At 38.5% G+C, this 25274-nt stretch overlaps 1 protein-coding gene across 1 annotated transcript in view; it reads right to left on the bottom strand.

The window, feature by feature from the left end:
- The window catches only part of LOC111167506 (uncharacterized), a 247214-nt gene that overhangs the window by 94186 nt on the left and 127754 nt on the right, over nt 1–25274 (bottom strand). Inside the window, exons 6-7 of the mRNA XM_089904681.1 lie at nt 8451–8510; nt 1157–1203 (exon numbers count right to left, since the gene is read on the bottom strand). The gene's annotated coding sequence lies outside the window, so the exon portion shown is untranslated. The remainder of the gene's footprint in view (nt 1–1156; nt 1204–8450; nt 8511–25274) is intronic.

The following is a 25274-nucleotide window of genomic DNA, read 5'->3' as shown; positions in this document are numbered from 1 at the left end:
GAATGAGATCCCTTCCTTTGGAACACTGACAGATATATACAGAACATTGCATCGAAAAGCAATAGAATACATATTCTTACAAATGCATTCTTCAGGATAGGTCATACATTAGGCCACAAAACAAGTCTCAATAAATTTAAGAAGACTGAAATCACATAAAGCATCTTTTCTGACCACAATGGTATGAAACTAGAAATCAATTACAGTAAGATGGGAAAAATCATGATTAATGTGGAAATTAAACAACATTCTACTGAACAATGAGTGGATCAATGAAGACATCAGAGAAGAAATTTTAAAATACCATAAGACAATTGAAAATGGAAACACAACATACCAAAATCTATGGGATGCAGCAAAAGCAGTTCTAAAAGGGAAGTTCATAGCAATACAGGCCTACCTCAAGAAACAAGAAAAATTTCAAATACATAATATAACTTTATGCCTAAAGGAATTAGAAAAAGAAATATGAATGAAGCCCAAAGTTAGTGGAAGGAAGGAAATAACAAAGATCAGAGTGGAATAAGTGAAATAAAGATGAAAAAGACAATAGAAAAGATCAGTGAAATTAAGAGTTAGTTCTTTGAAAAGACAAACAAAATTGATAAAACTTTAGCTATAGACTCACCAAGAAAAAAGGAGGGTTCAAATAAATAAAGTCAGAAATGGAAGAGAACTTACAACTGATACAAAAGAAATACAAAGGATCATTAGAGACTATTACGAAAAATTATATGCCAACAAATTGGACAACCAAGAAGAAATGGATAAATTTTTAGAAACATACAATATTTCAAGAATAAATCATAAAGAAACAGAAAATCTGAATACACTGATTACTAGTAAGATTAAATCAATAATCAAAAACCTCCCAACAAATAAAAGTTCAGGACCAGATGGCTTCACTCGTGAATTCCACCAAACATTCAAAGAAGATTTGATACCTATCCTTCTCACACTCTTCCAAAATATTGAGAAAGAGGAAATACTCCCATACTCATTTTATGAGGCCAGCGCTACCCTGATACCAAAATCAGACAAGAACACAACAAAAAAAGAAAATTACAGTTCAATATCCCTAATGAACATAGAGGCAAAAATCCTCAACAAAATATTAGTAAACCAAATTCAACAATACGGTAAAAGGATCACATACCATGATCTAGTGGGATTTATTCCAGGGATGCTAGGATGGTTCAATATCTGTAAATCAATGAACATGATATACCACATTAAAAAAATGCAAAATAAAAATCATAATCATCTCAATACAGGCAGAAAAAACATTTGACAAAATTCAACATCAATTTATGATAAAAACACTCAACAAAGTGGGTATAGAGGGAACATACCTCAAGATAATACAAGTTATATATGACAAGCCCACCGCTAACATCATACTCAATGGTGAAAAGCTGAAAGCTTTTCCTCCAACATCAGGAACAAGACAAGGAGGCCCACTCTAACCACTTTCATTCAACATAGTACTGGAAGTCCTAGCCACATCAATTAGGCAAGAAAAGCAAATAAAAGGTATCCAAATTGGAAAAGAAGAAGCAAAACTATCACTACCTGCAGAACATGATTTTATATATAGAAAACCTGAAAGACTCTGCCAAAAAACCGTTAGAGCTAATAAACAAATTCAGTAAAGTTGCAGGGTACAAAATCAATTTACGAAAATCTGTTGTATCTCTATATACTAACAATGAACTATTAGAAAGAGAAATTAAGAAACCAATCCCATTTACAATTGCATCAAAAAGAATAAAATACCTAGGAATAAATTTAATCAAGGATATTAAAAACCCATACACTGAAAACTATAAGACATTGATGAAAGAAACTGAAGAAGACACAAATAAATGGAAAGATATCTTGTGCTCATGGGCTGGAAGAACAATTATTGTTAAAACGTCCATATTACCCAAAGCAATCTACAGATTCCATGCAATTCCTATCTAAATTCCAATGCATTTTTCACAGAAATAGAATGATCCTGAAATTTGTATCGAGCCACAAGAGATCCTGAATAGCCAAAGTAACTTTGAGAAAGAAAAATAAAGCTGGAGGCATCACGGTCCTGATTTCAAACTATATTACAAAGCTATAGTAATCAAAACAATATGGTATTGGCATAAAAGCAGACACATAGATCAAGGGAACAGAATAGAGAGTCCAGGAATAGACCCATGCATATATGGGCATATCTCAGAGATACTATGGATTAGGTTCCCAGACTACCACAAGAAAGCGAATATCGCAATAGAGTCACACAAATTTTATGGTTTCTCAGTGCATATAAAAGTTATATATATATTATACCATAGTCTATTAACTGTGTGATACCACTATGTTTAAAAACACAATGTACATATCTTAATTAAAAAATACTTTATTGCTAAAAATTGCTAACCATCATCTAAGCCTTCAGCAAATCATAGTAGTAACATCAAAGATCACTAATCACATATCACCATAGCAAATATAATAATAATAATAAAGCTTGAAATACTGCAAGAATTAACAAAATATGACACAGAAACACAGTGAGCAAATACTGTTGGAAAAATGGTGCCAACAGACTTGATTGATGCAGGGTTGCCACAAACCTTCAATTTGTAAAAAAAAAATCAATGTCCGAAAAAAATTTTTTAAATCAATCACAATAAAATGAGGTATACCTGTATGATCAATTAATTTATGACAAAGGAGGCAAGACTATACAGTGGGGAAGGACAGTCTCTTCAATAAATGGTGCTGGGAAAACTGGACGGCCACATGCAAAAGAATGAAACTAGACTACTATCACACACCATACACAAAAATTAACTCAAAATGGATTAAAGACTTGAATGTAAGACCTGAAACTGTAGAACTCCTAGAAAAAAACATAGGTGTTTTCACCAGTCTTGGTGATGATTTTTTGGATCTGACTCCAAAAGCAAGGGCAATGAAAGCAAAAATGAACAGGTGGGAGTACATAAAACTAAAAAACTTCTGTACAGCAAAGGAAACCATCAACAAAATGAAAAGGCAACCTATGGAATGGGAGAAAATATTTGCAAATCATGCATCCAATAAGGCGTTAATATCCAAATACATAAAGAACTCATACAACTCAAGAGCAAAACAACAATCTGACTGAAAAAATGGGCAGTGAATTCTGAATAGACATTTTTCCAAAGAACACATGCAGATGGCAGACAGGCATATGAAAAGATGCTCAATATTACTAATCATCAGGAAAATACAAATCAAAACCACAATGAGATACCACATCAAACCTGTTAGAATGGCTATCATCAAAATGACAAGAAATAACAAGTATTAGCGAAGAAGTGGAGAAAAGAGAACCTTTGTGCACTGTTGGTGGGCATGTAAAATTGGTGCAGTCACTATGGAAAACAGTATGGAGGTTCCTCAAAAAATTAAAAGTGGGGCTTCCCTGGTGGCACAGTGGTTGAGAGTCCGTCTGCTGATGCAGGGGACACGGGTTCGTGCCCCGGTCCGGGAGGATCCCACATGCTGCGGAGCGGCTGGGCCCGTGAGCCATGGCTGCTGAGCCTGCGCGTCCAGAGCCTGTGCTCCGCAACGGGAGAGGCCACAACAGTGAGAGGCCCGCGTACCGCAAAAAAAAAAAAAAAAAAAAAATTACAAGTGAAGCAACCATACGATCCAGCAATTCCACTTCTGGGCACTTATCCAAAGAAAACAAAAACACTAATTAGATATAATTAGATATATGCACCGCTATGTTCTGCACTATTATAATGGCCAAGATATGGAAAAAACCTAAGTGGCATGTGTATGTATATATACCTCTATTGTTGTTGACTACAGGTACAGCAGATCCCTAGAGCTAATTCATTTTGCCTTAACGAAACTTTATGCCCTTTGACTATATATATAATGGAATATTGCTCAGCCATAAAAAAGAATGAAATCTTGCCATTTGCAAAAACATGAATGGACCTTGAGGGTATCATACTAAGTGACATAAGTCACACAGAGAAAGACAAATACTGAATGATTTCACTTACATGTGGCATCTAAAAACAAAACAAGTAAACAAACATAACATAACAAAACTTACAGAGAAAAGAATGGTGACTGCCAGAGGGGAGGGGCATTGGGGGTGGGCAAAATGCGTAAAAGGGGTCATGAGGTACAACCTTCCAGTTACAAAATAAGTAATGTATAGCGTGGTGACGATTGCCAATAATATTGCTGTGCATATTTGAAAGTTGCCAAGAGAGTAAATCTTAAAAGTTCTCACCACAAGAAAAAACGTTCATAACTTCATATGGTGATAGATGGTAACTAGACACTGTGGTGATCATTTCACAGTGCATACAAATATTGAATCATTATGCTGTGCACCGGAAACTAGTATAATGTTATGCGTCAATTATTCCTCAATTTAAAAATATATCATCTGCTCCCTTCTGGGTGTATATTATACTTCCGCATTACAATGACTAATGACATAGGATTTCTCGTGGCCAAGGAAATATGAACTGAATGGACACTCTCCACTTCTGAGCTAAGAGCCGTTGCTTTTCCCTATGCCAACTGACAACAATATCGCAGATAAAGGCTGCTCTGCCAGCCTGGGCCCCAGAGTGAACATGGTTCAGAGGAGAGACACAGCTGATTTGAGATAGACATGTAACAAAAAGGAGAACTAAACTTAAATCACTGCGATTTGGAAGCCATTTGTTACTACAGTAAAAACCTGGCCTATCTTCACTGAAACCACCATTAAGAAAAAATTAATTTGGGAGTGGGGTATAAGTCAAATGTACAGAGAAAGTGACATATTTAGTTGGACCTTGAAGGCTGTAGAAGTAGGTGAGGGAAAGGGTCTTCAGGGCAGAGTTTCTGGGGTGAGCAAAGACCTGGTGGTGTGGAAGTATATATCCTGTGTAGGCAAGTTACCCACCACACTGGATTGTAAAAAGTGCGCTGGAGTCACGTATTAAAGATCCATTGGGCATGCCAAGGAGTACAGATTTTACCCTGTTGCTGTTTAGAAGCCATATAAAGCTTTTAAAGATTCTAAGCATAAAGCCTCGGTTATCTTTTGATGCTTTGATCTGCAATGCTCTAGGCAAGCGCTAGCATGGACGAGATAACTGTGGGGTCCCAGGACTAAAGGTGGGACAAGAGGGAAAGCAAAAGAGTAGGCCAACGCTGATGATGCTTGAATGATATAGTTTGTGGCCAAAATCAAGCTGAAATCAACTGAAAGTTTACAAAGAAAACATCTGAAGGGGTTTTTTTTTTGTTCCCTCAAGGTTAGAACCCCTTAAACTGAAAACGAGGCTAAACGATATACCCACAGAGCAATAGAGGTAGAAATGGAGCCCAAACCAACTTGTAGGACACTTGACTCAGCTCAAAAGAAAACAACAGTGGAGCAAAACAGTATTAAGTGGCCAATTCTATACCATTTCCAGAGAAAAGAGCTTCAGGGCACATAGTGAGCTTTCAAAACACTCCAGACTTGGTTCTGAATGCAGAGCAGGGGAAGAAAATAAAAACAGAGCAAAGGGGGTAGAGAGCAAAGTGGCTGACAGGCACAATTAAAAGGAGCTTGTGCTGCATTCCAGCCCTTAGCCTTGGTAACAGTTCTTTCTTCCCTTGTTCTAGTTTATTTCTTAATAAAAACTCAATATAAGAGTCCTTAAAATTGTCTGTTGCTCACCACGTTTTGCCCACTGAACTGAGACAGCTTGTTGGCTTTTCTTGGCATATTAGACAGTGATTATATATGAAAAGCTGAGATCTTTCTTTTAAATGTCTATCCATTCTATTTCGGACCCAACATCTCAGGGAGACAAAGACACTACAAGCCATCTTAGAAGGCACATTATTTTGGTTTCCCATGTAACAGCACGACAGGAATTCAACATCAGTGCCCAGAGTCAACCTAGACTATGATGAAGTTCAGCCACAGGCTAGTTACCATTTTGCCTAGAGAAGTGTTTCCTCTTTGCAGCCAGTCTCTTCACATTCTTTTATGTGTCACTGGCTGCATCTTGGCCTACCCAAAACAATTACGTGTCCTCCTGTGAGTTTCCAACACTACCAACTGACACTGAAGAGAGGGTTTTACAAGGATCTTAATAAAGTTTTGGAGGCTTAACACTGGGATGTGGAGATTGTGTACATAGAGTCTTCAGACTCAGGGCATTCTCTGAAAAATCACAGGAGCCTAAAAGACTAAAAACACTACCCCATCTCCTCTTCCTATCTAATTCCTACTAATTTTTCAAGGCCTAGAACAACTCTAACCCACCTTGAGAAGCCTTTTCTGGCATAAACAACTTACCGTTATCATTTCCTTCCAATAGTAGTTGTTTATGCCTTTTTTCTGGCACTTACATCATCTTCCCTTGATTCAAAGTAGAATCATAACTCTGTAATGGTACCTAACTTAGATGTGAAAGTCTTGTTTCACAAATGTATTAACAACAACTATTTTGTGCTCTTTTATAACTCTCAGGAGAGGTGTGATATATATGTGATACAGCTCTCTATCTCTCTATATAGAGAAGCACAAGAGACAAACATGAAGACTACAGAATGTTTAAAGCATTCAAGAAACCTGATTAACTTGATAACTTGATAAATTGACTTGCAAGTTCAACTTGGTAACTTGGTTATCTTGTTTAGTGATTTTAAAAGGATCAGTCTTTAGTGTGAAAATGAAGTATTCCTTTGTCTCTTTACATTGATTTAGTTTAAATCACATTTTAATTTACTTAGAAATTTGAAATAACAATAATGGAGGGCATGAGATTTTTATGCTTGTTAAAAAAAAGAAATGAGTTGGGAAAAAATGATTAAGAAACACTACTCCATGTCATTTACCTAAACTGTATTTCTGATAATAAAATGAGGAAAAATGCCCCTTGTGTCCCTTCAGCTTGATTCAAACGTGGGCCCCTAAGGTGCATGTCGATGGACTCAAAAGGCATCTATCCCAGTGTGAAAATACCACCTGCCGCTTTTCAATCAGCAGTACTTCCATGAGAATCATTTGAGTACTCAAATCTCCCCAAGGGATCTTCCATTTTTTTGACTCAGCATGTAAGCAGGCAAACTGGTTCTGGTGTCTCACCCATTGTAGAAGCTTCTTATAACAGCAACAGCAGGGGCATTTTTGTAGGCAGTATAATTACTCACCCTCAGTATTACACAGCTGTTCTGAGCACATTTCCCTCTTCTACTCAAAAAACAAACACAGAACAATTGTCTAACTTAGTGCCTATTTTGCCTTCTGTCTCCACTACCCTATTAGAAAGAAGTTGTCTCCTTTCTTATGTGCTTCTCCATACCAATCCTTTGAGTAAATACAGTTGTAACTCTTCTTGAAGAAGCTTGCCTGAGGTGTATCTACCATCTTTTCATACACAGCCTTTCCACTATGGTACTCCATTGCAGGGAAAAAGAAATTTACATGGTCCGAAGAGAAATTCAAATTTCTACTACGCTTTGAATTTGGCCAAACATAAAAACACGGAGGGCAACTGCTTATTTTTTAAGGATGAATGAATCCAGCCATATCTGGTGTTGTGAACTATTTTTCACATGAGTTGCTTTCATTGGAGACATTTGCTCTGATGTTTTCCTTTTCATCATTTATGTTGGTGGCCTTGTAAGAGAAATATAAGCCATGCTAGGGAGGTGACTCACACATATTTCATAAAAGTCTGAGTAGTTATGGAAGCCTTTGAGGACGGTGCCAGGTTCCAACTGAGCTCTACAGGTTGTGAAAAACAGGAAATCATACAAGGAACTTCGACAATTGGAGTTTGTTTAAGGATACACAGGCACTGGAACCGGAAAGACATTGGGAGCCAAGGGAAATCTGGGCATTGGCTGTTACCTCTTCTCTCACCAGCCACGTCATCTCTTAGTTATGGCTTCTCTGCAGCTCTCAATACCTGTTTCCTCAAAATCTGCCGATTCTAAACCATGAGACCTCCCGGCACACACACTTTTAGCCTCAGTTCCTTATACTATTTGCTTCATTTTCTCAGTTCAGATTTCCAAGAAAGGTAATCTGTTTTACTAACAAAATATTTTCAAGCCAAGCTACGTACCACGTACACATTCCATGGTCCCAAAAACTATGGTCAAGGGGGTAGAGTCACCTGACCTGTGTAACAATAGCCCTTCTTTAGGGGCAATGAGTGGGAAGTTTCCCTTAAAAGGAACTTCATGATACAAACTTAGAGAAAAAAATGGCAGAGTAGGCAGCTCCAAGCTCTCATTCCCCCACAGAAACATCAAAAAAACAAGCAGAAACTATGAAAAACAACTGTCTCAGAACTTTGGAGAACAGTCAAAGGTTTACAGCAATCAAGCAGGCAATGAATGAGGAAAAAGGCAACTTCAAAACAGTGGGAAAGCTTTGTGGAATTGTTACTTGTCCTTACCTCAAGCCTTCTCTGGCATGGCAGGAGTTGTAGCCCATGGTCAGTGTGGGATTCTGGTTCCTGGTCCAAGAGAAAACAAAGCAGAGCCTATTTACAAATTATTGTGTATGTCTGTTCTAACCTGTCTGGGGGGTTATCTGAAGTACTGATGCAAGGTATTTATCTCCCTTTCACCGAACTCAAACTAAGGCCAGAAAAGCAAGGGGCATTATTCAAAAACACTGGAAGCCCAACTAACAGCCCATTGACACCTGGGGCCAAAGATTAATGTTGAAATATACAATAAACTGCCTAAGTCCCAAGAGCAAAAGTTGGGGAGAATTTCTTTGGCAAATTAGGACATTCAATAGCACCTGTGTATATGTGGGAATTTACAAGGCTGTGCACATGCCCAGGGCAAGGTACATGCTCAGAAAAGAACTGAGAAGACTCCAATCTTTCACCTTGGGCCAATCCCTAGGCTCAGTGCAAGCCAGGTTAAGTGTGGAAGGAGAATCCCAGAACAAAGCCAAGGTACAAAGATTGGGAGAGACATTTTTCATTTATATTGTTTGGTTTTGGTTTTTCTTATTTTCTTGTTGTTTTTTAGCTCCTGGCATTCAAGAGATATCTGTCAACACACTAGCTGAACTTAAGCTAAGGAGCAGAGATTTCAGAGAACATACACATCAAGGAAAACAGTCTTTGCAAGAATAATTTGGAAAGTCACTAAACAAATGGACTGTTACAGCCTGCAACAATAAAAAAAAAAAGCAAAGGCAAACCCTGAGGAAAGAGAAGAATCTGGTTTGCAGAGCTGCAACATTCAAATGTCTGTTTTGCACACACAAAAAAATCACAAGGCATACAAAGAAACAGCAAAGTATGGCCCATTCAAAGGGACAAAACAAATCTCCAGAAATCATCCCTGAAGAAACGCAAGCATCAAACTTACTAGACAGCTGTCTTAAATATGCTCAAAGAGATCAAGGAAAACATGGAAAAAGAACTAAAGCAATCAAGAAAACTACATATGAACAAAGCGAGAAAATCACTTTAAAAATAGGTTATAAAAAGAATCAAATTTTAGAGCTGGAAAGTACAATAAATGAAATGAAAAAGTCACTAAAGGGGTTCAACAGCAAATAATACAGTCTAAGCCTTTAAATTGTAGAATTTAATCCATTTATATTGGAAGTAATTAATGATAAAGAAGGAATTACTTCTGCCTTTTTGTTAGTTTCCTGTATTTCTTATGCTTTTATTCAGCAAAATAGAAACAGATTCACAGAAACAGAAAACAAAGTAGTGGTCAAAAAAGGGAAGAAAGAAGGGGGGAGGGGCAAGTTAGGGGTATGGGAATAAGAGATTCAAACTACTATGTATAAAACAGATAAGCAAAAAGGATATATTATATAGCTCAGGGAATTACCATTGCCATTACCTTGTAATAACTTTTAATGGAGTATAATCTTTAAAAATACTGAATCACTATTCTATACATCTGAAACTAATATAATATTGCAAATCAACTATACTTCGGTAAAAAAAAGAAAAGCATAAATTGGCAGAAGAGATTTTTAAATATGATTATACGCTGTATTCAAGAGACAAACTTCAGATCCAAAAACTCAAATAGATTGAAAGTGAAAGAATGGGAAAAGATAGTTCATACAAATAGTAACCCAAAGAGAGCTGAGGTGTTTATACTAATATCAGACAAAATAGTCTAAGTAAAAAACCATAACAAGAGACAAAGGACATTATATATTGTTAAAAGGATCAATCCATCAAGAAGATATACAAATTATAAACATATATACACCAAACAACAGAGCCCCAAAATATAAAAAGCAACATTGATAGATATGAAGGGAGAAATACATAGTTCTACAATAATAGTTGCAGTATTCAATACCCCACTTTCAATAATGGACAGAATAAATAGACAGATCTATAAGGAAATAGTGAAACAACACTATAAACCAACTAGACCTAACAAAAAAAACACGTCCTTCTCAAGTGGACATGGAACATTCTCCAGCACAGAACATGTGTTGCGCCACAAAACAAGACTCAAATTTTAAAAAATTCAAATCACACAAAGTATTTTCTCTGACCACAATCAGTAACAGAAGAAAAATGGAAAATTCACACACACATAGAACCTTAAACAGCCAATGGGTCAAAGAAGAAATCACAATGGAACCTACAAACTATTTAGAAATGAATGAAATGAAAACACAATATACCAAAATTTATGGGATACAGTGAAGGCAGGGCTCTGAGGGTAATTTATAGCTATAAATGCATACATTCAAAAAGAAGATCTCAAATCCAAGCCTAACTTTACATCTAGAGGAACTAGAAAAAGAAGAACAAAATAAACACAAAGCTAGCATAAGGAAGAAAATGATAAATATTACAGCAGCGACAAATAAAATAGAGAATTGTTAAAAATACTAGTTCAATGAAACCAAAAGTTTGTTCTTTTAACAGAGCAACAGAAATGACAAACCATTAGTTAGACTGACAAAGAAAAAGAAAGAAGACACAAATAACAAAAATAAAAAATGAAAGTGGAGATATTACTACTGACCTTATAAAATTAAAAGGATTATAAGAGAATAGTATGAGCAATCATTTGACAAAAAGCTAGGTAACTTAGATGAAACAAATTCCTAGACATACAAAATCTATCAAACCTGAATAACAAAGAAACAGAAAATCTGAATAAACCTATAAATGTACGGAGATTGAATCAGTAATCAAAAATCTCCCAACAAAGAGCTCAACCTAATGGCTTCATGGTGAATTATACCAACCCTTTAAAGAACACCAATCCTTCTCCAACTCTTCAAAAAAACGGAAGACAAGGAAACATTTCCTAACTGATTCTATCAGGCCAGCAGTGTCCTGATATTAAGCCAAAGACACTAAAAGAAAGTAGAACTACAGAGCAATAGCCCTTATGAACATTAATGCAAAAATCCTCAAGAAAATATTAGCAAACTGAATTTAGCAGCATATTAAAAAGATTATACACCATGACTGAATGAGATTTATTCCTGGAAGGCAAAGATGATTCAACATACAAAAATCGATCAATGTAATACACCACATTAACAGAAATAAAGAAAAAAGAATACATGATCATCTCAACTGATGCAGAAAAAGCTGAGCCCAGTCAAAACCACTGACCCACAGAAGGAACATTTGAAAATAAACCTAAAAATATATGATATTAAGTGAAAAAGACATATTGCCAAAGAATAGGTACAGCATTCAAGTATGGTTCAAAGCATGCAAACACCATACATTTATTGTTTACATTATATATTACCTACATGTAATAACATTATTTAAAATATTCTCAGAAATAAAACAAACCAAATACAAACAACAGAAGAGGTACACAATAATGTTTTAGCTCTTTAAAAACTACATCTGTCTGATGGTTGAAGATGGGTGATAGAATACTGGTTACATTATACCATCCTTTCCACTTTGGGTTATGTTTGAAAATTTTGATGATTAAAAAGTTGCTATACTGGGACTTCCCTGGTGGCACAGAGGTTAAGAATCCGCCTGCCAATGCAGGGGACGCGGGTTCAAGCCCTGGTCCGGGAAGATCCCACATGCTGCGGAGCAACTAAACCCGTGTGCCACAACTACTGACCCTGTGCTCTAGAGCCCACAACCCACAACTACTGAGCCCGTGTGCCACAACTACTGAAGCTTGTGCTCCTAGAGCCCATGCTCTGCAACAAAAGAAGCCACCACGATGAGAAGCCCGCGCACCGCAACGAAGAGTAGCCCCCGCTCACCACAACTAGAGAAAGCCTGCATGCAGCAACAAAAAACCCAACACAGCCAAAAAAGAAAGAAAGAAATCTATATATAAAAAAAAAAGTTACTACACCAAACAACAGTTTAAAAACAACTTTGAGAGAATTGGGGAAATCTGATTATGGGCTGGGTATTAGACAATATTAAGAAATTTCCACTATTTCTGTTAGGTATAATGACGACATGGTGGTCATGTAAAATAAACAAACAAACAGGGCTTCCCTGGTGGCGCAGTGGTTGAGAGTCCACCTGCCGATGCAGGGGACATGGGTTCGTGCCCCGGTCCGGGAAGATCCCACATGCCGCGGAGGGGCTGGGTCCGTGAGCCATGGCCACTGAGCCTGCGCGTCCGGAGCCTGTGCTCCGCAACGGGAGAGGCCACAACAGCGAGAGGCCCGCGTACCGCAAAAACAAACAAACAAACAAACAAACCTCACTGACGCATACCAAAATATCTGCAACTGAAACTACTTGATGTCTAGGATTTTTAAAAAAAGGATTCTAGAAATATAAGAAAAGGAGGTGGAGGATAGATGAAAAACAGTTGGGAAAATATTGGTAAGTGTTAAAGTTGGATAAAAGGCTACATGAGTAGTCAGCATACTATATATTTACTTTAGTGTATTTTTGAAATTTTTCTAGTAAAAAGTTTTTATATACCGAATTATATTATATTGTGATGTACTATAATTACGGTATATTATTAAGATTTGTAAAAGCTAGAGGCAGGTACACAGTTATTCATTATATTTTCTGCTACTCTTTTCTATATGTTTGAAATATTGTTTCATTTTAGAAAGAAAATTCTACATCTTCCCCATGTAAACTTTACCAGTCTCACAAATATCTCTGTAATACCACTCTTTAGAAGCTTATCAGAAGCCTACAAGTCCTTCAAAGTAGAGTTGAAAGACTTCTATCTTAGAAATGGTTCATATGTTCCAGAAAAACCCCAAGAACTCAGAATTCATTTCCAAAGCAAAATGTACAAGATTCAGGAGGCTCCTAAAAGTGTTTTCTTTTTGTATTTCCAAAGAGCTGTCATGCCCTTTTAATACAATGCCTCCTGTATCACCCAAAGAATTCCTGTTGCTTAACATCTCTGTGGGCCCCCTACAGTGCTATGAAGTAGGGTAAGTGAAGTATGCTTCCCTTGGAGGAAAAGTGCTTGTCATAAGAAGTAATTTACCTCGTGGAGCCAAAACACACCATTTCACTGCCAGAAGAAGACATTTTGTCAAGTCAAAAGGTAGGATTGTGAATGAGGATGGAGGGGGAGAGGGAGATAGAATTTGCCAAGGTAATGAAGCAGGAAGAGTGGTACATTAGAAAAAGCACAGGCCTAGAGCCAGCACCACCACATATAATTGCATAGACTTGGGGAATCTGTTTTAACATCTCTACGTTTCAGAAAAGTTGGTTTATATTGATGCAACACTGGCTGCACATCTGAATTCCTGGAGAATGCCCAGACCCCTCCCCAGTCAAATATCTCTGGGATAGATCTTGGCCAAGGACCATTCTTAACACTCCTGAGGTGATTCTAATGTGCAGCCAGGTTTGTGACCCACTGGTTTAGATCTCTTAAGGTCTCTTCCACTTTTCACTCTACCTGGATATATCTGTAGGAAACTATGATAGCTGTAGTTTTTGCCTTTCTAGAATGCCTACTTGACACCTCCCTCCAGTAACAGCCACCTTCTGTTAGAGAACATGTTCCAAGTGGCTCTGTTTGGCTAATGCCTTGCTCATCTTATACTGAGCATTTTCTCGTTATTGTTATATTAAATTCGATTTATGTCATTAAAGAGAATCAAGCAATGGTTATAGCTGAGCCCAATAAAAACCCCAAAGTCTGAAGGGCCCACAGAATAAAGGACCCAAATAAAACATCCTGAAATCATGTTTTTTGTTTCACTTTGTTAGAATTCAGCAAGAGATATATTCAGTAATCAAATCCCTATGATTCTATAAAGCTCTATTAATGACAATGGCCCACTCCACTAAACCCCTAAACTTTCTTCTGTTAAAGATCATTTATAGAGTGAGTTTCTAAGCCCAGAAAATGTGAATCCATAGCCTACAACTCTTAACCACAAACCAGTATCATCCCAGAATAAATAGCAGGGCATGCTCTTTATTCGTCTTGTGATTAATAGATGGGCAGGGTGGTAGGGTAATAACCCTTTCAGAATCATCACTGGTGATACAAAAAATGTTAGCTATTCTCCTGAATTTAACGTATTATATTTCAAATTATTGTTTTAAAAAAAACCTTGTTGCCATTTGGATACTCCTTTTTTTTTCCATCTTTATTGGCGTATAATTGCTTTACAATGTGAAGTAAGTCAGAAAAAGAAAAATAAATACCGTATGCTAACACATATATATGGAATTTTTTTAAAAATCGTCTGAAGAACCTAGGGGCAGGACAGAAATAAAGATACGCATGTAGAGAATGGACTTGAGGACACGGGAAAGGGGAAGGGTAAGCTGGGACGAAGTGAGAGAGTGGCATGGACATATATACACTACCAAATGTAAAATAGATAGCTAGTGGGAAGCAGCCACATAGCACAGGGAGATCATCTCGGTGCTTTGTGTCCACCTAGAGGGGTGGGATAGGGAGGGTGGGAGGGAGACGCAAGAGGGAAGAGATATGGGGATATACTAACACACCACTGTAAAGGAATTAAACTTGAATAAAGATGTTTTTATATATATATATATATATATATATATATGAAACTTACATTAAAATATACACATTTATATAACACTAAAATCCAAATACCTTCAGGATAATCTAACAGTCCATCCTAAATACCAAGGAATCCTGCAGGAATATGTAGGAATCCGAATCAAACAGGATGTAACTAAGAAAATATCTCAGGGTAAGTAAGCTTTGAGGCAGGTTTTGAAGGAAGAGGTTACAAACTGGAGCCAAGTTAGGACGGTGAGTTTAGGGCTGTTAAAAAGATGCTTTCAAATGAGACAAACAATGTACCTATAGAAGGGCTAGTCATGACATGGCCTGCGTTATGATCCTTAAATCCCTTTTGGAAATGCATGTTCATAAACTACAAAACAAATCTGGAGTTCTGACTTCCTGCTCTTATCCTGAAGAATAATATAGTTATAGTGTAATACTGTGTCACAGACCAATTTTGCAAGGGCTAGTACCAAGCCTTACTGGTGTTCATATTCCTAGCAGGTGAAATAATGACTACTGCATGGTAACCCCTCAAAAAACGCTTAGAGTTGTTTGTTAACTAATAATGAAGTAACTAACTGATTACCTAATCAAACAGGTATCTAGATGCTGTCCTGAACTTTATATATGTCCTCTGTATTGCTTAAATTAAAACCATATATTTGAGGATATCAGGGAACTTCTGAAGCAGACAACAGTCCTCAGCTGCAGCCCAGTAGGCCAGGAACACCCAGAATTTCTCCTTCTGATCATCAGTGAGCACAACGCCGGGTGAGTCAGGGACCACTGGAGCAGATGACGACACATTCAAATCACAGCCCAGCTCTAAGCAAGCAGCAGTTGCTAAGAGTTCCTGGCTGACCTGAGCAAGTCCACCCAGCCCATGAAGCCAAGGGCAGCCCTGTTCAAAACCTGCCAGACATTTGTCCCATATGTCTGCCTCATGCTACTTGGAGCACTCCACTCACCCCACTGGGAAGTGTACTTAGACCCTTACTTCCAGGCGCAGGGAACAATCCTGCTCAGATGCCTTCTATCTTGGCTCCTTAGGGCTAGGCTCTTGGTGGCTGCTCACATGATCATTAACTGGCCTCTTACATTAATCCATGCTATTGGAGTAGTAAGAAAAAGTTTTAACGGACACCTACTATTTTTTTCATCTATCCACTTTCCCTAACATGTACATTTAAACAGTTCTCTCTGCTCTAGGTACTGCAAAGAAAAGAAGTGTCAGAGACAAGAAGAGCTACCGAAATATTCAGCCTCTTTGGACATAGTAATCCTGCTCCTGAGAATTTATAAAAGGGAAATATTCCAACAGGGGAAAAAAAGCTATCAGTAGATTTTCATTGAAGTATTATACATAATAGTAAAGATTTATAAATAATCTAAAAGTTACACAATATGAAAACAATTTTGTAATTTATGATACATCAGCTCAGTATAGTACTCTCAGTTACAATAATTATGAAGATTGCCTAAAAAATGGAAACATACATAGAAGAGTGATAATTCAAAAGCAGAATTCAAAACTGTAAGTATGCTCTGATTGCCATCTGTTACAGTAATATAACTATAGATAAAGATTGGAAAAGAACATGAGATAAAATGACATTTGATGCTTTAGCAATGTAGGACTATGAGTATTTTTTAATTCAGAGGATCACCTAATATTACTAAAACTGAAGAGTCAACAATGTGTCATCCCTAAATGTAAGGCCAGAAACTATCAAACTTTTAGAGGAAAACATAGGCAGAACACTCTATGACATACATCACAGCAAGATCCTTTTTGACCCACCTCCTAGAGAAATGGAAATAAAAACAAAAATAAACACATGGGACCTAATGAAACCTCAAAGCTTTTGCACAGCAAAGGAAACCATAAACAAGACCAAATGACAACCCTCAGAATGGGAGAAAATATTCGCAAATGAAGCAACTGACAAAGGATTAATCTCCAAAATTTACAAGCAGCTCATGCAGCTCGATATCAAAAAAACAAACAACCCAATCCAAAAATGGGCAGAAGACCTAAATAGACATTTCTCCAAAGAAGATATACAGATGGCCAACAAACGCATGAAAGAATGCTCAACATCATTAATCATTAGAGAAAGGCAACTCAAAACTACAATGAGATATCATCTCACACCAGTCAGAATGGCCATCATCAAAAAATCTAGAAACAATAAATGCTGGAGAAGGTGTGGAGAAAAGGGAACCCTCTTGCACTGCTGGTGGGAATGTGAATTGGTACAGCCACTATGGAGAACAGTATGGAGGTTCCTTAAAAAACTACAAATAGAACTACCATATGACCCAGGAATCCCACTACTGGGCATATACCCTGAGAAAATCATAATTCAAAAAGAGTCATGTACCAAAATATTCATTGCAGCTCTATTTACAATAGCCCGGAGATGGAAACAACCTAAGTGTCCATCATCGGATGAATGGATAAAGAAGATGTGGCACATACATACAATGGAATATTACTCAGCCATAAAAAGAGACGAAATTGAGTTATTTGTAGGGAGGTGGATGGACCTAGAGTCTGTCATACAGAGTGAAGTAAGTCAGAAAGAGAAAGACAAATACCGTATGCTAACACATATATATGGAATCTAAGAAAAAAAAATGTCATGAAGAACCTAGGAGTAAGACGGGAATAAAGACACAGACCTACTGGAGAACGGACTTGGGGATATGGGGAGGGGAAGGGGTGAGCTGTGATGGGGTGAGAGAGTGGCATGGACATGTATACACTACCAAACGTAAAATAGCTAGTGGGAAGCAGCCGCATAGCACAGGGAGATCAGCTCGGTGCTTTGTGACCACCTAGAGGGGTGGGATGGGGAGGGTGGGAGGGAGGGAGACGCAAGAGGGAAGAGATATGGGGACATATGTATATGTATAACTGATTCACTTTGTTATAAAGCAGAAACTAGCACACCACTGTAAAGCAATTATACTCCAATAAAGATGTAAAAAAAGAAACACAATGTGTCATCTCTGAATCTCAGTGTTACCATAAGAGCATTTCCTTTGTTTCTGTTAGTACACCAATTAAAAACCAATAGAAAGGAACTGTAAAGAAATCTTGAGACTGCCATTTTGAAATTCATTTTCATATCACAATTCCTAGAGGTCAAGAACTATTTTTTAATCATTTAACTCATTCAATTTTTAATCCTCTGTATAATCCAACACAGTGTCTCATACACATTAAATGCTCCATAAATATTGTTGAAACAAGAGAAGGAATAGTTCCCCACCCCACTCCACAAAAGAATTTGCAACAAAGCTGTGGAAAACAACCACATAAAATGAATGAATCTAAAGGCTTTGTCTGGGTTAGATTCTTCCAGAAGTAGACCCTGAGACAAGGATTCACATACAAGTAGTTTACTCTGGAGATGATCCCAGGAAGCTCTGGTAAGGGTGACAGGAAGTAAGCCAGGGAAGGGAAAGAAGCCAGAAAAGGGTTCATTACAGAGCAGGTTACTGCTGTGGGCAACTGAGACTCAATCCTGCTGGGGACCTCTGAGATACTGTAGAACACATCTCAGAGTTATCCTCAGCAAAGGGTGAGGAAGCAGCAGAATTTATTCACCAACTTCTCATCTATCATTCGCTGACGACTGCTTCTGGGGCATTCACTTGCCCTAAACATGGGCTGAGAATAATCTCAGCAGAAAAACCCCATAGGGAGGAAGTTAACAAGTAGCAAATGTTCCTAGTGAGAAGCCAATATTTGTGTTTACATGAATCAGCGGCGTCTGTTGAGGGGCTATATGACAGAGGTGCTGACAGTGTCTGCCAAAGGGGCTATATGATAAATGCCAAAAGGCAGCTCAGAGAGATCTTCCAGTTGCAGAGGAAGTAGAACTAATCCTTAAAGGAGCAGCAGGATGTGAATGGAAATCACAGTCCCCATGAAAGAAGGCTCCTGAGATAAGTGAATTTATCAGCATCACACCTAGCCCTTGATGAGTGCTCAGAAAATGTTAGTTTTTATCTTTCCCCCAGCCAAGAATATGGAGAGTCTTAAATTGCTATTCTATGGGTGTCCTAATGCTCTAAACGGCAGAATGGAGAAGGCGTGGCATGAGTCAAGTCCTAGGGCTGGGTATGTACAAGGGGTGCTCAATGGATGAGAAGAAAACAAGGTTAGTTGGAGCAAGTCTCTTCATGGCACCATTATTATCAATTCCAGTGAAACAGAGGAGAGGAAGAAACTATGGCAAGCAGGAGGAATGGAGATTTGGGGGCTAACTGCGACCTCAAATCAAACACCGTCAGAAACATTTAGAGAGATTTGTATTAAACTATCTTGGGTGAATTGTGGTCCACTTACAGGTGAAGAAAAAATGACCCTTGCCCACCAAGGACAAAGAATAAAGAGGAGACATGGGTAGTAGTGGTAAGAGGTGACAACATGATACTTAGTCTTTCCTGCTGAGAAGCTTGTAAAGTGTCCCTGCCCTCACCCACTCACATTTGAACCAATAGTCAGAAGGGGCTTGGCAGCCAGTACCAGGACCATCTTCTCTAAAGCTTTGACAACCCAGCAACCAATGTGAGGATTGGCTCTGCAAGGAGACCCAAATCATGGTCACTTCACAGTCATCAGATCCTTGTTGCCTTCACAGCATTCCCAGGGTTTGTGTTGGGCAGGGAGAGAGGGGATGCAGGGTGCAGTGAGTCAGAATTCTAGGGAAAAATACTGAGTGAGGAACCTGTGACGGCCTTCTTAATAACTAGCTTCCGGAGCTGGAACTGGAAATCAGAGCCCTCTGGTTACAGACGCAGGATTTCACATACCCCTAAAAACAGCTGTTCCATGCACTTTTTTCTGAGTGTGTCTGTTTGTGTGTATATGTGCGCATGCTCAAAGATCAATGCAAAAAAAAATACCCATACATTAAAAAAAAAAGATCAATGCAAAGGTTTCAGGGACTCAGAAGAGTATATTATTTTCTCCCTAATTCTAATTCTTCATGACTCCTGATAATTTTCACTTGAGATATAGTGAAAAGAGCCTTGGACATATCATCAGGCTGTGCTCAAACCCTGTTTCAGCTGTGCTAGCTGTACCACTCCAGGCAAGTTCATCAGTTCTTCACCTGTCAAATAGTGTTATCACAAGGCTTAATGATAAGTATTAACCTGGTCCCCACCATGTGGCAGGCATTGCTCTAGTTGCTCATTCCAGATTCACCACAACCCTGTTGGGTAGGTGCTAATATTACTACCCTTTATACATATGAAGAAATGAGGCACAGAGACAGCACGCAACTTGCTCAGGGTCACACAGCTAAAAAGTAGCAGGTGTAAGGCTTGAGCCCAGGCAACCTGGCTCCAGGGCCTGCCCTTTTAACCACCATGCTCTATCACTTCTCAGGAGGTGAAAATGCATGCCTGGTGAAAATGGAGCTGGGACTCAATACTTTACATTCACATTTTACACTTTGAAAGGTTACAGGGTACAGTAAGAGAACTTGGGCTTTGGAGTCAGACTAATCTGAATGCCATTTAATTGCTGTGTGATCTTGGGAAAACACATCATCTCTTTGAGCCTCAGTTTCCCAAAAGTGAAGCTGAAACCATAATCCCTATGTCAGAGGGCTGCTGGGATATGTGAATTTACCTGCACCACCCCTGGCATTTGACGGGTGCTCAGATAAACGTTGGTTTTAATCCTCTCCCTAATCAGGTACATGTAGAGCCTTGAAATTGTTCCTCTACGAGTGTACTAACACTCTAAGCCTTTCTCCCCTCTAACAACCCAAAGGGACAAGCAAACAGGACAAATAAAAGTCATCAGGCATAGTACCTCTGGTTCTCTCTGAAAATTTCCTGGAATTTTTCCTGATGGGAGGAAAATGAGAAATAGGAAAGATGTTTAGGGAGGCCCCTATCCCCAAATGTAATAAATGACACCAAATAAGACAGACTGGGCAGCCAGAGCAATAGGCATCTTGTTAATATAATCAGCTGGTATTCTGCCAAACTCCCCTTTCTCTGACGAAACCTACTGCACAGTATATTTAACCTCTGAAAGACTATGAAATGCTGTATTATGATAGAGAATTTTTAAAAATTTTATCTCAAATCCCAAATGCTCTAAGACAAATCCACTTCCTTCTTTCATCTTAGGGTTAATAAAATCGTTATTCAAACTCTGGAAAGACACGTTTCCTCTCCTTGCCCCCTGCCTCTACCAAGACAATCTTACCAACTAACATATACTGTAAAGAGTGAGCCTGTTGTAGCACTGCATCCAGAAAAGCTTTTCATTAAACTATTTTCTTGAGAGCACAGCATCTTGCCATAAAGGAAATAACTCCCAAGATCTTTCAAAACCTTTATTAGAATGTAAATCATAAGACCAAATTTGCACTGACACAAACATCCTACAGGTTAAGTTGCTTACACCTTGCTACAAATTGTTATAAAACCCAGATCAAATTTGTCAGTTTAAGATTCTACAACTTAAGAGAAATTAATGGGCAATATTTTCATTGTCTCCCTGGAACTCCCAAAGCTATATCTGATGCAACTATAAAAATCCATGAAATTAATTTCACCCTCAAAAATCAAAGCAGCTGCATTAGTAATTGACTTAATAAATTTCAAAACCATCTCAATCGTGCCTACAAATCCAGCACAGATTGAGATCAAACCTGAGACACAATTCAGTTTTCCAAACTATGTACCAAATGTTGATGGAGAGTGAAACTGCTGACCCGCATATAGCTACCAGATTAAGTATCATCATCATCACGCTGTCCTCTGTATCAGAAGTTGACACCTACTGACCCACTTTTAGTAGGCTGTGATCTTGAGATGTTTTGTTTGTTACAGTAGTGAACTTGTTCTAGACAGCTCCACTCAATTCCAATTCTGATCAACATTTTCAAGGACATTACCTAGGGTTAAGTGACAGTCTAAGGCCAAGAAATAACCAACTGTTTCACCAGGGAATCAAACCCATGACCATGACCCCATAAGTATCTAAGCAGTCATAGCGAATCATGCAGAAATCAGCAGCACAACTACTATAGAGCTCCTCAAGTATAACCTAAGGATGCTGAAGAAAGCTGGGTGAAAGATGTACTACTTTATCATTATCTTTTCATAGCTGTGATGGGAACCATGTACTTAACTACAGGCTATGCAAAAATTACAGGACAATAGATGATCTCTGAATTTATTGAGGGATTTAAATTTATGGCCCGATAGAATGAAAATCACACGCTTGCCTTAGGAAATAGAGTGCTTGTCCACCTCAAGTAAAGAAGAGCATATATTATCCAACTCTGATGAGAACAGGTTTCAGTACAAGCTCATTATGCTATGGTGGGTGTATCAGTTTCCTAGCGCTGCTGTAACAAATTACCACTAACTTGGTGGCTTAAAACAACAGAAATTTATTCTCTAATAGTTCTAAAGGCCAGGAGCCTGAAATCAGGGTGTCAGAGCAGCCATGCTTCCTATGAAGGCTCTAGAGAAGAATTCTTCCTTGCCTCTTCCTAGCTTCTGGTGGCTCTTGGCAATGCTTGGAGTTCCTTGGGTTGCAGCTATATCACTCCAACCTGTGCCTCCATTTTCACATGGCCTTCTTCCCTTTGTGTGTGTGTGTGTGACCACTCCTCATCTTATAAGGACACCAGTCATTGGATTTAAGGCCCACCTGAATTCAATATGGCCCCATCTTAACTAGTCACACCTGCAAAAGGCCTATTTCCAAATAAGGTCACATTCTGAAGTTATAACTTAGGCATGAATTTTTGGAGGACACTATCCAACCCACTATAGTGGGCATTCTCAATTTGCCAAAGAGTCACCGCTCTTACCAGATTGATTTCCTATATGGCTGCTTGGTTCTATTTATGGATAGGAGACTATAAACCGTTTTCCTTCCAGGTCGCCAAACTCCAGTATAATTTGAGAGTCTACAAACAATGCCCAGTTCAAAATAATGTATTAAACATGCATGTAGTTTTTACCTTTTTATTTTCCAAGACATCTAGCTCTAGATAAGAGTTAAAACTGACATAGCAATCAGCGAAAATGAAAGCAGCACTTTAAAACTATGATTCTTTTTAAAACTTCTGGCCAAACATTAAGTACTGATATTTCACAATAGCCAAAGAGGAAGATAATTCTAATGTTCAGCCAAATTGATAAAAACTCTAGAGCAGTGGTTTTCCAAGTGTGATCCCCAGATCATCAGCATCGGCACCAGCTGGGAGCTCCTTAGAAATGCAGAAGTTCAGGGCCCAGCCCAGACCCACTGAATCAGAATTCTCATTGTAACATTTTTCTTCAGACGATGCATATGCTCTGTTCTAAAATTCTGATGCCAAAAGTAAAAAGAAGCCTAACCCTCCCATAGAATTCCATACTTTCTGGCAGGAATGGGTATTTGTTTTGCTGAGGGTTGATAGGGACCGTTACACACACACACACACACACACACACACACACACACACACACACACACACACACACACACACACACACACACACACACACACACACACACACACACACACACACACACACACTGGTCCTCTGCCTTCCCACAGGGTGTCAGCAGCTTTCCAAATGAACAAGCTGTTTCCATGACATCAAACCCTTAATTCGAAGCAGATATACCAACCGTCCAGGAGTGTGATAGCACAATGCACCATTTCATATGTATTTCATTTGTGTTCTTGGTCTCAAACACCTCTTCCTTGAAAAAGAAATCCTTGTGAAAAAAAACCCTAATATTTAGAGCAACACTTTAATTGACAAATGTGTCACCCTTTTTTCTCCTGTAAGTAGGGCACTCTGAAGGATTCTGTGTTAAATCTCTTGTCATAGTTAATCAATCTGGGATAATAATGTGAATGACTAGTAAATTAATTATACTACTCTAGATATATGTTCTCCCCCTCTAGTGAATGTTTTCCTTTTCCCCACTGCAGTCCAGGCCATTTTATTCTTGATATAGTCTTAAAGTCAATTTCTTCTTTGCTGTGAACATGCTTTTTTCTCTTACTTCTCTGAACAAATGATGGAAAAATCCTCCCTTTTGCAGCATCTGTACTTAACAATATCCTGACTTGAGAGAGACAAACCCGAGAATGTGACTACAAGAAATTCATTTCCATTAACAGCAGCCTGAAAAGATAGTGAATCAAATCCTAGCCTCTCCCTAAAAATCCTCCCTTAAATGTTTATCTCCACAGTTTTTCTAAATTAATTTACCCAGTCAACAAATTTAAAGGAGAAATCACATCACGTTCAATGCCAACCAGTTTAAAAATAGTCAAGTCTGTTCGGCAGAGAACAGACCAAATTCAAAAGTGCAGAAAGGAACCAAGTGTAAAGAGGGCGATTAAATAAGCACATACTCAATAAAGCTCGAAGCCCCAGAACTGTAGGCTCAGATGCAAATCAGCTTCACTGTGGAAGGTTCAGGCAGGAGCTGTTAGGAATTCTTCACAGCATTTTCTAGCCCATGACACCTACCAGGCTTACGCCCACCTGCTCACACAACAAGTAAAATGCAAGAAGAAGAAAGCGTTTCTGGAATGCATAATTCCCAAATGCTTAAGGCAAGTAGATGTCTGAATTTGAGGGGTTCAGACCATTCCTTGCTCCTTTGCTCCCGGGATTCAGTCATTCAATCCCACGGCTGCAGGGTATGAATCACTGCTGTAAATCACCTTCGATTTCCAAATATGTAAGGAGAGTTTAGGGGAAAAAAACAAGGTGACGTTCTCTTCACAACCTTCAAGAACTGGCTGTGTGACAAGAGCCAGCGCCAGGGGAACCTAGCCATCGGAAGGAAGAGACAGCCCAGAAAATCCCTTTGAGACAGACGGAGGGATAACAGGAAACAAGAGAAAGAAGCCGGGAGTGAAGCAGGGACTGACAAAACAGAGCTGAGCTTACAGCTTAACCAGCTGCATCTCTAGCATTTAAATTTCTCAAGGAGGCAAATGGGCTGCACTTTCTACATAGGTGTTGCAGCTGCCCTCCCATCCTACCTCTCCGGGGGGATGTGGCCTGCGTCCATTTTGATCACTTGCTAGCACTGAGCACAATGACAGACACATAGTAGGAGCTCCATGTATATTTGTTGCTATATTTGTTGATTAAATAGCTGATTAATTAATGAGACAAAAAGGTTCTCAACAAAGTTTATCAAATACTATTTTTGGAGAATTACCATTATAAAATGGTACCTGTGTTCTTCTGGGGAGTGTGGGGAAGGATTTGTT

The sequence above is a fragment of the Delphinapterus leucas genome, chromosome X (assembly GCF_059928025.1).
Source record: "Delphinapterus leucas isolate spDelLeu-1000000601 "Yukka" chromosome X, BTC_Dleu_Yukka2, whole genome shotgun sequence".
In the NCBI taxonomy this organism is placed as follows: domain Eukaryota; kingdom Metazoa; phylum Chordata; class Mammalia; order Artiodactyla; family Monodontidae; genus Delphinapterus; species Delphinapterus leucas.
The sequence above is the reverse complement of the archived record's forward strand: the minus strand, read 5'-3'. Positions and strand labels throughout refer to the sequence as shown.